Raw genomic sequence first — 15,150 nt, 5'->3', positions numbered from 1 at the left:
TACAGAATAATTTTATAGCAAGTTGATTAGGTTTTGAGTTGGACATATATGACAATATTAATTAATCAGAAACTAGGTTACCTAAGTGTTTTGGTGCTTTGTACCATATAAATATGAGTGCATATATATATATATGTTTTCCTTTTTCAGAGAGCATTTGAAACATTTTTTTTCTTGAGGAATCTGAAAAATTCATTTCCATATCAATAGACTAGAAATAATTTGTCCATAGTGCCTGGGTGGCTCAGTTGGTTGAACATCTGACTTCAGCTCAGGTCAAGATGTCATGGTTGACAAGTTCAAGCTCCGCATCATGCTCTGTGCTCTTAGCTCAGAGCCTGGAGCTTGTTTCAGATTCTGTGTCTTCTTCTCTCTCTGCCCCTCCCCCACTTGTGCCCTGTCTCTCAGAAATAAATAAATGTTAAAAAAAAAAAAAAGGAAAGAAAGAAATTCTAAAGAAATTCTCCTATTAAACAGATTCTAGCTGAATTCACTGGTACTCCAGGAGAAATAGAGATGTACTGAAAATAAAGCCAGGTCAAAGTAGGACTGGCTCTTTTTCCACTATGTTGTCACTTATCATAGTACAAAAGTGATTCACTTCCTGATTATTTTGCAAACTGGAATTAACATCGTTGGATCATTCAACATAACCCATGATACCCAACAAGTTGTTTAGTGTTTTTAATTTAACATCTAAGGCATATTATTAACAAATAATTAGGTAGAGCAATCCTGAAACTATTTTGTGTGTATTGCCAGTTTGGGCAAACTAGTAAATGTATTGGTATGTTGGAGGTAAGGCTATCAGGAGAGCAGTTATGCACAACCCCCCACGACTCCAACCAAACTGTGCCACTGTGGCATATTGATTAAAATAAATTAAAGTTACTTAAGAACCAGCTGGCGAAAGGACACTCTTATAAGCAGAAAAAGTTAGTGGTCCAGGAAAAGAAAGATAAGGCAGAGCATTCATGACATAAGAGAAGACATTTTAGGCCCTGGGTCATTTGTGACTTATACTTGACCATACAACTTGCCCAAGCACATTTCTTGAAAAACTTCCTAGCAGGTATTGGAATTACAAAGGAATGCATAAACCTCAGTAGTAAAAGATTTTAGGGAAACAAAGAGAATGCAAACCCTAACCCTAACCCTAACCCTAACCCTAACCCTAACCCTAACCGTAACCTGGCAGAGCCAATAAATCAATGATAAAACTCCCAGTGCTGTTTCAAAAGTAAAATGACCTACTGCACATTTTTGAGTCACTTTTTCAGAATTTTAGCCCTCTGAGAACTCCAACCCCAGACTATCTGGATCCAGAGAGCTCTTGGTGCAAACCCTTGCTGGCCCTGTGATGTCAATCAACCAGGATCCGGATTTAGTCCACCTAAATGACGTAGGCCCAGATTCTACAATGAACTCTCCCCTGTCAGGGGTGTCTCCCCTGTTTCTGCACCCTTAGCTTGAAACTGCCCCAATTTTGTTGTTTGGGGGGACACTGCTTTGGGAAATATCCCTGGTGTTTCCTCTACTAGTTGCGGGAAAATCCTTCCTTTTCCTACTCTTTGGCTTGGTTGTACCTTTTGGCTAGACATCCATCATGAGGTGAACCCAGTTTCAAGTAACACTCTGACCCTCCTTTGTCCCCTTGAAAGTAGTAAAACATCTTCCATGTGAAAGGTACCCTCGCTGTACAGCAGGATATAAGGCATCCTTATCACCAAAGAGGGAGTTTAGGGCCAAGAAGGCTGTATTAATAAAACCTTGTTACTTCATTACCAATTTACTTTTTCAAGCCCCAATCCCTTTGTCTTGTCAATTCCTCACAAATCTATCTTTTCCTTGTCTGAAAGGTATAAACGCTGTCTGCTTTGGTTACTTCTTTGAGAATCATATTTTTTTATGGGATTCCCATATGCATCAGGTTAAATTTGTTTTTTTCCCCCTGTTTATCTGCTTTATGTCAATTTAACTATTAGATCATCCAAAGAACCTAGAAGGGAAGGAGGGAATAGTTTTATGCCACTAGAGCTGTTGCAGTGGAAAAAGATAGAAATACAAAGTGGGAAGGCAGAAACCCTGTAATGATATAAAATACTCAAGTAGAGTGTTAAATAAAATCTAACAATAATCAAATAATAATGATATATCATGACCAAGTGGATTCTATCCCAAGAATAGAAGATTGATAGAGCATTTTAAAAGAATTGAATGAAATTCACCTATTACTTTAACAGACTCAAAGGAAAAAATATATGTATAATAATATTTTAGTTGGGCTGGTCAGCTAAAGTGTGGGCTAAATTCAGCTCACCAGTTTCTTTTGCTAGTAAACTTACCCACAGGACCCTGAGTGGCTCAGTGAATTGAGCGTCCAACTCTTGATTTCAGCTCAGGTCATGATCCCAAGGTCATGGGATGGAGCTCCGTGTCAGGCTCCGTGCTGGGCTTAATACACTCTCTCTCACCCTATTCCCTCTTCCCTACTCTCAAGCAATCAATCGATCAATCAATCAATCTTACCCACAACACATTCATTTGTTTATTATTGTCTATGCTGCTTTTGTGCTGTAATAGTGGTGTTGAGTTGTCACAGAGTCTGTACAACACAGAAATACTGAAATATTTTCCCTCTGATCCTTTACAGATAAATTTTGCCGACCCCTGACCTAATATGTATGGAACAAAATTTTTGGCATAACTTAATGGTCATCAGTAATAAAAATGAAACTAAGCAAACTAGGTGTAGTAAGAACTGTTGAAAGACAAACTGAGGCATATTAAAAGTGTAAGCTTATCTAGGTAGAAATTGATTCCAGTTGGGCAGCACCAACTGGAGCCCTCCACCCACAGGAGCAAGTGAAGGACTTTTACAGAGGAGATGTGGAAAAAAAGCAGGGAAATTTTTGATTGGCTTTATAATCAGTTGTCTTACTTCTGAAAGCCTAGTTGGCTATATTTGTGATTGATTGTCCTTCAGGTTTGAAATCTTAACCTTGAGGCATTACAGGCTTAGGTTTTGCTTTGCTTAAGCAGACTTCTAAGGCCCTAGAGTTATCTCAGTCTAATGGCCTCCTTGTTTAATTAATTTCCCAAAAGGATATTTATTAACTGAATAAACAGCAATTATGAAAAACTATAGTTGGCAACATACTTAATGGTCAATGACTTAATGCTTTCTTCTTAAAATTGAAAAAATCAAGGATATTGTCTCTTATCACCTCCATTCAACTGATTAGGAGGTCCTAATCAGTGTAACAGGGCAAAAAAGAGACATCAAGAATGACAGATTGGATAGTAAGAAGTATAAGTGTCATTAGTTGAAGATGGAATTATCATCAATATAGAGAATGCTAAGAAAACTACAAAATAACTATTAAAAATAACAATGAATTTAGTGAGAACACAGATAACAAAATCAATATAAAAATCAATTTGTTCTCAGATGTCAGTGAAAATAGCATGGTAATAACTTCAAAAATCCTCTCCTCCATAAAAGCAAAAGCAAGAAGAAAAAATGGCAAAAATTATCAGAATCAACATTTTAAAAATCTGAAAATTAATCTCAAAATTTTGAGCATTTATTCAAGAAAAAGAGCTGAATCTTGGTGAGAACAGTAAGCATTGTGGCTTTTTAACTTCATCAATTGTGGGGAATAAGTTTAAGAATTCCCTGAGCTTGCACCAGTGAGTTCACAAGGCTTAGGACCAAAGCTTCCACAATAAGTAATAGGGCAAAAGTGAGCCAGCATAGAATAAAAACATAGAGCTGCTTCCACAGGATGAAAGCATCCAAAATAGGTAAACAGGTAAACAGGGTGATGGACCACTGCAGCTGGATGAAATTGCCTAGAGCTGACTAGCAAAAGAAAGGTGACTTGTTGACCCTGAGGTAGCATGCTCTATCTGTCTTATACCCTAGGCGAGTTAAGGTAAACAGCATGGTGTCTGGTGCCTGCGTGCCTGCCATAAACAGTCATCTGGTCGGCACTGGGATTTTGTTTTGTATTGACCCAAACCCCTAACACCGCTTATCTTCAAAACCCCATTTCACTCACACATTTTAGTTAATGGTTACTGTTTCATTGTCTCTTTCTGCATATCCATCAGTTAGTAAGCCTTCTGATCCTAATAAATACGGAGCAAGGACCCTTACTCAGGGCTCTTGTCTCCTCCTTGGCATTAGCCTCTCTCGTATTTAATTCTGTGTCTGCTCTCTTGCTGGACAAGAGAGAACTCTAGACTCAAAGTCTGTGATAGTCAAACCCTAGCCCCCCCTCCAGATTTGAAAAATAAAACCCAGAAAAGGGTAACCGAATATACAACCCTGCAAATGCCTCTTTGGCATAAGGAATGCTTTGAGTCAATTACTTTGAGAAACTGCAGACAGAAGAGATACACTGAAAACAGAGTAGACTTTGCCCTATTTGTAAGTGAAATTTCCATTTGTAAATTTCCATTAGAAAGAGGGCCTATAGGATGAGAGCTATTATCAGAGATCACTATTTTGCCTGCGAGACTTATCTTCACAACAGCAACCTAATTTTCCCCCTGTCATTTTCCTAAGAATTGCCTTCCTTCCACTCCCAAATCCCAGGGCCTTATCCTTTTCCTTAGGTTCATAAGCTGAACTTCAGTCTTCTGGCCATCTTTGAAGCTTCACATTTTCGTGAGATTCCCATGCATATGTAAGTAATTAAAATAATTTTTCTTCTCTTGTTAATTTGTGTTAAGTCAGTTTAATTCTTAGACTAGCCACAGAACCTACAAGAGTTGAAGAGAAAAATTTTATTCCCCTAAGTGCCATGTTAACACCAGCAGCCTGGAAGTGAAAACTTGCCAACTGGCAGCCACCCCAAGAGACTGAATGTGGTTGGAGCTCCTTAAAAGCCTCATTCACAAAGGAATCATTTGACCTGTCGGATGGTTCCCTGGAAGACTATCTCTACTACGCCTGACTAGATATAAACCTCAGAATAAAAAAAGCCTTTTCTTCATAAAAACGATTATAAGCACTGTATTTAAATACATTTAATGCCAAGAATATTTCTCATAATACCATTTGGAATAAAACACTGGAATCAATATAAGTGATATCAATAGATAACTAGTTATATAATAAGTGATATAGCTACAAATGGGGATGAAAAAATGGAGTAAAATGTCACATGTTTTTTTTAAAAAAATTTAGTGTTTTATTTATTTCTGAGAGAGAGAGAGAGAGACAGCGTGAGCAGGGGAGGGAGACACAGAATTAGAAAAAGGCTCCAGGCTCTGAGCTGGCTGTTCAGGACACAGCTCGACCCGGGGCTCAAATTCACGAACCGTGAGAACATGACTTGAGCCGAAGTCAGACGCTTAACCGACTGAGACACCCAGGCACCCCAAATGTCACAAGTTTTAAAATATACTTAAGTTAAAAAAGGTAGATTGGGTGACATTCTTAGAGATAATTGTTATTGGGAATGTATGTAACATTATAATATTTCACATTTTCAAAATCAAACAAAAACTATTATTTTTGAAATGTAAGCCAAACGAATGAAACTAGAGCCTGACAAAATATTTCTGGGTTATAGGGCCCTCATAATAGGAAATGTGCAGATGGATTAGCAGGAAGAACGTAATTTTGTATGAGAGGGGAATCTTTAGCATACCTAAAGGGTTCTGATGTCTAGATTTATCAGAAGTGAGTATTGAATTTGAAAGGAACAAGAACAATTTTATAGAATGACTGGATATTGTATTTTCTAAAGATTAGAATGAAAATCTCTATTTAATAAGATTTCTGGGCCCTGACATTTATTTAGGCCACTTAGTTATATTCAGTACAATATGATTTTAATTGAATGAAAAAGAAAATTGAACATCTATTAAAGTTTACTGTAACTGGATTTAAATAAACATCTTAAAAGGAGAGCTTATTTAAGAGTCTACATTACACAGGATAAAGATGATATTGCATGGGGATTTAGGGATTATAAAAATAAAATGCAAAACTCAGTTTTGAACTTTAAATATTGCAAAAGAAAATAAAGAAGAGGGAAACATGAGAACATGGAGAAATAAAGCCTTGACCTCTCATGCAGTCATGTTTGTATATTGGAAAATTCAACACATTTTTATTAATTGACAAATTAGATTGACCTCCAGGTCCCAGACTGAGGAGACCAGAATCAATTCGTATCTGAAGATTTGCTTACTCCAGACATTTATATGAATGAAATCACATACTATGTGTTCTTTTGTAACCAATTTCTTTCACCTAGGAGGATTGTGGGGTTCACCCATGTCATAGCATGTATCAGCACATCAATTATTTTATTGTCAAATAACATTCTATTGTATGGATATGCCATATTTTGTTTATCTATTCATCAGCTGATAGACATTTTGGTTGTTTTCATTTTTTTTAACTATTATGAATAATGCTGCTTTGAATATTTTATACAAGTTTCTGCAAAGATTTGTGTTTTCAATTCTTTTTAACCTAGAAGTCAAATTGCAGAGTCTAGATCACTTATTGTTGAGTCAGCGTTTGGTCAGAAGTTGTGCCTTGGTCCCCTTTCCAACCATACTTCAAATGAGTTGGAGTAAGAAAGATTGAGGACCCTGGCCTAGAACTTATCATGAGCTAGGCACACCTGGGGTAGAGCTTGCATCCTACAAGCAGGACCTGGATAAGGAATAGAGACACTCTTTTCAGCTGCCCCCAACCAGAGTAGAGCTTTTGCAACACAGGGCCAAGGAGAATGAGAAATGCCAGTGACCCAGCCTCCTAGAGGTGAGGGAGACCAGGTGTTTGGGGCTGTAGAGTTTTTGTAACACAGAACTTGGAGTTAAGGGAGGTGTTTATGGCTCAAATGCAGAGGTAATCTCAGTTCTTTACAGATACGCATTAGTTTTAATTAAATGAATATCTATCCATTAGCTGTATGCTCTTAGGATAATTTCTAAAGACTGCAATTATTTTTCATAATTTTTACGAATTTAATGGTTGTTTGCCAAGAAGAGGGTCCATTAGGCTCTTCACTCAATTATTCAGAAAGCCCCAACTCTCTAGGGCATGTGATTATATTAAAATGCATCTTACAATTCACATTCTTTCTACTTCTCTATCATCTTAACGTTCTTTAAAACAATTTAAGTGCTAAGAGGAGAGTCATTATTTTGAACATAGTCCGATTTTCTCTGCCCAGGGGCACCTTATTTCTATTTTTTAAAAATTTTTAATGTTTATTTATCTTTGAGAGAGAGGAAAGAAGAGAAAGAGAGAGAGAGCGAGAGAAGAGGGGCAGAGAGAGAGGGAGACACAATCTGAAGCACCCCCAGTCTCTGAGCTGTCAACACAGAGCCCCATGTGGGACTTGAACTCAGCGCTGTGCGATCATGACCTGAGCTGAAGTCAGATGCTTAAACCCCAGGTGTCCCTTATTTCTATTTCTGAGGTTGTGTTCTGTTCATCTACAGTGGGCACCATTCACATATTGATCAGTTTCCTCTGCTGTAAGTAACCTGTGGTATCTGGAGGTGCAGAAGCTGGAGGGTTGGGGCTTTCTGTGTTGGGTCTGGGCATGGGCCTGTGACTCACATTCATTTTGCTGCTCTAGGGCTTCCTGGTGCTGAGTTTGTAGCACATCACCATCCAGGGTCACATCATGAGTCAGGGCATCCCGACTACTTGTGCCTGGCACTCAGTGCGGATGCCTACACAGGTGATTTTCAGTTGGTTCTGTGCTGCCACCAGATGGAGCTTTAGGTGCTGGTGCAGCTGTCGGAGTGCCAAGACCAAATGGATTACCTGGGTCTTCAAGTCGCCTAAAGCTCAATATCAACCCCTAAACAACTGGCATATGGCCCACCAGTGGCCATTGGGGGCCACATTGCCATCGTGTTGGGCAAGACGGGTACCCATGACAAGGCGAGTTTTCAATCTGATCTGGAAATGTGATTGCACACCCAACCCCTCCCCCACCTCCAGGACAGCATTCTCCCTGCCCTTCCAGTGCCTCAGACCCAGCTCACCCCGCTTTCCTCCCAGTAAAATTGCCTCTTGTTTTAAAAAAAACAAACAAACCAAAAATCTAACAACCTTGGTCAGTGAGCCTGTAAATATTTTGTGTGAAAATAAATACTTTTTTAACGCGCAGTGGAGTTTTAGAGTTACACATTGTCTTGAGGCAAGTGTAGAGTGATCTGAATTCAGACTCCTCAAAATTAACATATTTCAAACTCTGATAACCATGATTGTGTGGGTCTCCTTTTAATCGAATATGTGTATGAAATTCATTACTCAAAAAATCTACATATGTATTTTATTATTTGTTTTTGTGCATCCTAGACATAATATTTATAAATCTTGATATAATATGTCTTTTAGTGAAGATTTGTCCACTAGTTTTTCAGGATGAGATATACTAGAGTTATATATTTTGGGAGAATTCTTTCTGCAGAAATTAAGAATCAGTATCATTACATTATATGGAAGGGACGTCTTATCATCACGAGTTATGCCTGCTGAGGTTGACCATGATCACCTGGCGATAGAGGTATTTGTCAAATTTCTCCATTACAATATTAATATTTTTATTATTCTTCCTACTGTACTTCTTGGAAGGAAGTCACAGGTGCAGGCTACACTTAAGGAATGGGAAGGATCAAGGAGTTACTCCATAGTCTTGAAGTAGCTACAATAATTCCAATTATCATATTCTAATATTCTAATAATTTTAATTATTTGGAATTCTTCTCTGCATATTTGTCTCCTTTTCCACATTTACTTATTCTATCATTTACTTGAATCAATATGGAGAATTGGAAGACTCAAAATTGTTTTTTGAGAGGATTTTTTAGAATAGTGAAAATAGTCTGTATCATATATAATGATGGATACATATCATTATATTTTTCTCCAGAGCCAGAGAAGGTACAACACTAAGAATGAATCCAAAGGTAAACTATGGACTTTTGGTGATGATGGTGTATCAATGTAGGTTTATTAGTTGTAACAAACATACTACCCTGGTGGGGGGTGTTGATTATGAGGGAGTCTATCCATGTGAGGGAACAGTGGGTATATGAGAAATCTCTGGATCTTCTGCTCAGTTTCGGTGTAAGCCTAAAACTGTTCTACAAAAAATTTAGTCGTATATGTGTCTATCTAGATAAATTTTCCTTTTTATCTATCATAGAACATGCAGTTAGTGTTGTCTAAGAACTCATTACAAAATCCCCAAACCTCATAGATTTTCTCTTCTGTTGTCTTCTGATAGTTTTGTGTTTTACATTTTGCATTCAGGTCTATGATCCATTTTGAGTTAACTTTTCCAAAGGAGGTAAGCTTTGTGTCTCAGTTCACTTTGGAGTGGGGATTATATAGACATCCATCGAATAGCCTTTGTTCCTTTTTTTTATATCAGTTCAATATATTTGTGTGGGTCGATTTTCTTTGATCTGTGTCTCTTCTTTTCCAAATACTATATTGTCTTGATAACTATAGCTTCATAAGTATGGAAATCTGGTTGTATCAGTCCTTGAACTGTTTTTCTTTAGTTTTGTGTTGGCTATACTAAGCCTTTCCATAAATTTAGAATCAGTATATTCATATTTACTTAAAAATTTTTTTAACGTTTATTTTTGAGGGAGGGAAAGAGAGAGAGAGACAGAGAGAGAGAGAGAGAGAGATCAGGGGAGGGGCAGAGAGAGAGGGAGACACAGAATCTGAAGAGGATCCAGGCTCTAAGCTGTCAGCACAGAGCCTAACATGGGGGCTCAAACTCACCAACCATGAGATCATGACCTAGCCAAAGTCAGATGCTTAACCGACTGAGCCACCCAGGTATCCTGTGTTTATTCATATTTAAGAATGTCTTGTGAGGGCTTTGGTATTGCATCGAATCTATAGATGAAGTTCTCAGGAAAATGTGACATTTAACAATTTGAGTCTTCCAATCCATAAACATGGAATGATTCTATTTATTTAGATCATTTTTAATTAATTGCCTAAGAGTTCTGTACTTTTCTACATGTATATCATGTACATTTTTAAATTAGATTTAAATGTAAGTTTTATTGGTGTGCTATTGTAAGTGGTGTGTTTTTGAACTTCAAAATCCAATTGTTCATCACCAGGATACGGGAAAGCAATTAAGTTTTGTATATAAACCTTATATCCTGCCATCTTGCTATACTTGCCTATTAGCTCCAACAGCTTTGTGTTAATACTTTGAGATTTTTCTATATAGAAAACATTTCATCAGTCTATAAGGACTGCTTTATATATTCCTTTTTATTTACTTTTCTTGTGTATTGCACCAGGGAAGGCTTTTGGCATAACGTTGAATAAGAGGGTATATTCTTGATGCCAATCTTGCTTGCCGTCTCAAGCCATTACGCAAGATGTTAGTTGTGGGATTTTTCCAAGTTGAGAAACATCCAATCTATATTCACCCATTTGAAGTGTGCAATTCAACAGCTTTTAGTATATGCACAGAATCTGCAGCTATCATAGCATCAATCTTAAGACCTTTCTATCATCTCTTAAAGAAAACCTATACCCTTTAGTTTTCACCTCACATGCTTCTTTTGCCCCAGCTCTAAGAAACTAGTAGTCTATTTTCTTTTTTCATTTATTTGTCAAATATCAACATTTCATACACATGGAATCAGATAATACGCGTTTTGTAACTTAATTGTTTGCTTACCATTATGTTTTAAAGTTCATACGTGTAGTATCCTGTATCCATAATTTATTCATTTTGGGGGCCAAATAGTGTTCGATTGCATGGATATAGCATATTCTGTTTATTGATTCACCATTTGATGGACATTTAGAGTTGTTGCCCACATATTAGCTATTATACTGCTGTGATGAATATTTGTGTGCAAGTTTTCTTGGACATATAATTTTATTGGGTATATTGCTAGAGTACAATTTCCAGGGGGGGAAATTGTAACTATTTTTAATTTTCTGGGAAACATAGAGCTTTATTAAATGACTGCACTATTTTATATTACCACCAGCAGTTTATGAGAGTTCCAATTTCACCACGTTCTCATCAACCGTTGTCTGATTTTTATGATGACATCCACCCTACTGGGTGTGAAGAGGTATCTCATTGTGAAATTGATTTTAATTTCCCTAACCAAAAGTATTGCACATCTTCTCATGTGCTTATTGGCCATATGCATATCTTCTTTAGAGAAATGTCTATTCAAATCATTTGTCCATTTTAATTGTTTTGTTGTTGTTTGGTTTTTTATTATTGTGTTGTAAGAATTCTTTATATATTTTGGACAAACATTATTTATCAAGTATATGATGTGCAAATATTTTCTCTCATTCTACGTGTTATCTTTCCACTACCTTGATAGTGTCATTTTAAGCACAACAATTTTTAATATCTAATCCATTTTTCTTGAGTTGGCTGTGCTTCTGGTATCACAGCCAAAACTGTTGACAAATACAAGGTCATAAAGTTTTACCCCTAAGATTTTTATCATTTTGGCTCTAACATTTCCATCTCTATATCTACAGTTATGTTTTTGTTTGCAAGTCTATTTGTCTAATATTGGTGCAGCCACTCCAGCTTTATTATATGCACAAAATGTATTTTTCTCCATCCTTTTAATTGGATCATTTTTTTTTCAGTCTGACCATCTCTAGTTTTACTGGGTTCTTTATCCCATTCATATTTAATATTACTAATATATCTGCCACTGATCCTTTTGTTTTCTATATGTGCCATATCTTATTTTTTCCTACTTCTTGTTTACTCCTTTCTTTTGTATTAAGTGAAAATTAATGTAACATTTGTAATTCCATAATTTTTCCCCTATATTATATTGAGTTATTCTTTTCTCTAGTGGTTGTTCTTGGGCTTGTCATATAACTTTAACTTAGCAAAATTTAGCTTTGTTCTTTGTACTATATATTAAGCTAATTACAGTGAGATAAAGAAAGGTTATTCTTATTTGGTCCAACTTCTCTTTCCTTAATTTGGAGAGATAAAATGTATAATATGTATAATTATGTTACATCCTACATATGTCACATACTCAACAATACAGCATAATTATTACCTTTGTAATTTTATGTCTTTTGGAAAGGTGAGAGAAGAAAGGGAAGTAAGCTTATATTTACAGCCTTTCTCATATCACTCTTCTTAGTTTTATTCCTATTTCTATTCATTCTTTCTGTGGCTTCAAGATACCATTTGAACCATTTCCTTAGTCCTGTAGATCTTTGCTCCTGCCCTAGTCCCTGGTACCGTTATCGGCAAATAATTACATTTTTGTATGCTATAGGCTAAACAATATAATTACACACACACATTGTTTTATACATTGTTTAAATTATAAACATACACTGTTTTATTGCTTTTCAAATCACTTAACAGAAAAAAGTAAAGAAATATGCATTCATACTGCTTTTAAATTTATAAAATTACCTTCACCGATGCTCTTTTTCTTCCTGTAGCTTCCAGTTACTGCCTGGGTTACTTACTTTCAGCCTGAAGAATGCCCTTCAGTATTTCTTGAAAGCTGAACATTTATTTCTTTTTATTTTTTATTTTTCAATAATAGCATTTATATTTTTCTCTCATAGTTTATTGTCAAGTTGGATTCCATACAACACCCAGTGCTCATCCCAACAAGTGTCCTCCTCAATGCCATCACCCCCTTCCCCTCTCACCCCCCATCAGCCCTCCGTTTATTCTCAGTATTCAACAGTCTCTCTCTCTCTCTCTCTCAGAAAAAAAAGAGTCTTTCATGGTTTGCCTCCCTCCCTCTCCCCAACTGTTTTTCCCCTTCTCCTCCCCCATGGTCCTCCATTAAGTTTCTCCTAATCCTCATATAAGTGGAAGCATATGGTATCTGTCTTTCTCTGTCTGACGTATTTCACTCAGCATAACACCCTCAAGATCCATCCACATTGCTACAAATGGCCAGATTTAATTCTTTCTCATTGCCATGTAGTATTCCATCGTATAGATAAACCACATCTTCTTGAACTATTCATCAGTTGATGGACACTTAGGCATTTTCCATGATTTGGCTATTGTTGAAAGTGCTGTTATGAACATTGGAGTACATGTGCCCCTATGTATCAGCACTTCTGTATCCGTTGGGTAAATTCCTAGCAACGCTATTACTGGGTCATAGAGGAGTTCTATTGTCTTTTTTTTTTTTTTTTTGAGGAAGCTCCACACTGTTTTCCAGAGGGGCTGCACCAGTTTACATTTCCACCAACAGTGTAGAACAGTGCCCATTTCTCTACATCTTCACCACCATCTATAGTCTCCTGATTTGTTCATTTTCACCACTCTTACCGGTGTGAGGTGGTATCTCAGTGTGGTTTTTATTTGTATTCCCTTGATAATAAGGGATGCTGAGCATTGTTTCATGTCTGTTGGCCACCTGGATGTTCTCTTTGGAGAAGTGTCTGTTTATGTCTTCTGCCCATTTCTCCACTGGATTACATGGTTTTCAAGTGCGGAGTTTGGTGAGTTCCTTACAGATTTTGGATACTAGTTCTTTATCTGATATGTCATTTCCAACTATCTTTTCACATTCTGTCGATTGTCTGTTAGTTTTATTGATTGTTTCCCTTGCCATGCAGAAGCTTTTTATCTTGATGAGGTTCCAATAGTTCATTGTTGCTCTTGATTCCCTTGCCTTTGGGTATGTGTCAAGTAAGAAATTGTTGCAATTGAGGTCAAGGAGGTTGTTTCCTGATTTCTCCTCTAGGGTTTTGATAGTTTCTTGTCTCACATTCAGGTCCTTTATCCATTTTCAGTTTATTTTTGTGTATGGTGTGAGACAGTGATCCAGTTTCATTCCTCTGCATGTTGCTGTCCAGTTCTCCCAGCACCATCTGCTAAAGAGGCTGTCTTTTTTCCATTGAATACTCTTTCCTGCTTTGTCAAAGATTAGTTGGCCATACACTTGTGGGTCCAATTCCGAGTTCTCTATTCTATTCCATTGGTCTATGTGTCTGTTTTTGTGCCAATACCATACTGTCTTGATAATTACAGCTTTGTAGTAGAGGCTAAAGTCTGGGATGGTGATGCCTCCCATTTTGGTTTTCTTCTTCCCGCTTTGGCTATTTGGGGTGTTCTGAGATTCCATACACATTTTAGGATAGTTTTTTTCNGAATTCTTGGATCAGTTCTAATAGGCTTCTGGTGGAGTCTGTCAGGATTTTCTATGTAGAGTATCATGTCGTTTGTGAAAAGTGAGAGTTTGACTTCTTCTTTGCCAATTTTGATGCCTTTGATTTCCCTTTGTTGTCTGATGGCTGATGCTAGGACTTCCAGCACTATGTTAAACAACAGTGGTGAGAGTGGACATCNTTGGCCTATTGTTTTCTTTTTTTGCTGGATCTCTGTCTGGCTTGGGAATCAAGGTGATGCTGGCTTCATAAAATGAGTCCGGGAGTTTTCCTTCGATTTCTATTTTTTTGGGAATAGCTTGGAAAGAATGGGTATTAACTCTGATTTAATGTCTGGTAGCATTCCCCAGGGAAGTCATTTGGCCCTGGGCTCTTATTTGTTGGGAGATTATTGATAACTGATTCAATTTCTTCAGTAGTTATGAGTCTGTTCAGATTTTCTATCTTTTCCCCTGTGATTTTTGGTAGTTTGGGTGTGTTTAGGAATTTGTCCACTACTTCTAAACTGTCCAGTTTGTTGGCATACAATTTTTCATAGTATTCCCTGATGATTGCTTGTATTTCTGAGGGATAGATTGTAATAAATCCATTTTCATTCATGATTTTGTCTATTTGAGTGCTTTCTCTTTTCTTTTTGAGAAGCCTGGATAGAGATTTGTCAATTTTGTTGATTTTTTTCAAAAAAACAACTCTTTGTTTTATTGATCTGTTCAACTGTGTTTTTGGTTTCTATATTGCTTATTTCTGCCGTGATTTTTATTATTTCTCTTCTCCTACTGGGTTTGGAGTGCTCTTGTTGCTCTGCTTCTAGTTCCTTTAGGTGTGCTGTTAGATTTTGTATTTGTGCTTTTTCTGATTTCTTGATATAGGCCTGGAGTGCTATGTACTTTCCTCTTAGGGCTGCCTTTGCCACATCCCAAAGAGTTTGGATAGTTGTATTTTCATTTGTTTCCATATATTTTTATTTTTTT

The sequence above is a fragment of the Crocuta crocuta genome, unplaced genomic scaffold (assembly GCF_008692635.1).
Source record: "Crocuta crocuta isolate KB4526 unplaced genomic scaffold, BGI_CrCroc_1.0 scaffold465, whole genome shotgun sequence".
Lineage (NCBI taxonomy): Eukaryota > Metazoa > Chordata > Mammalia > Carnivora > Hyaenidae > Crocuta > Crocuta crocuta.
Note: the sequence above shows the minus strand (reverse complement) of the source record.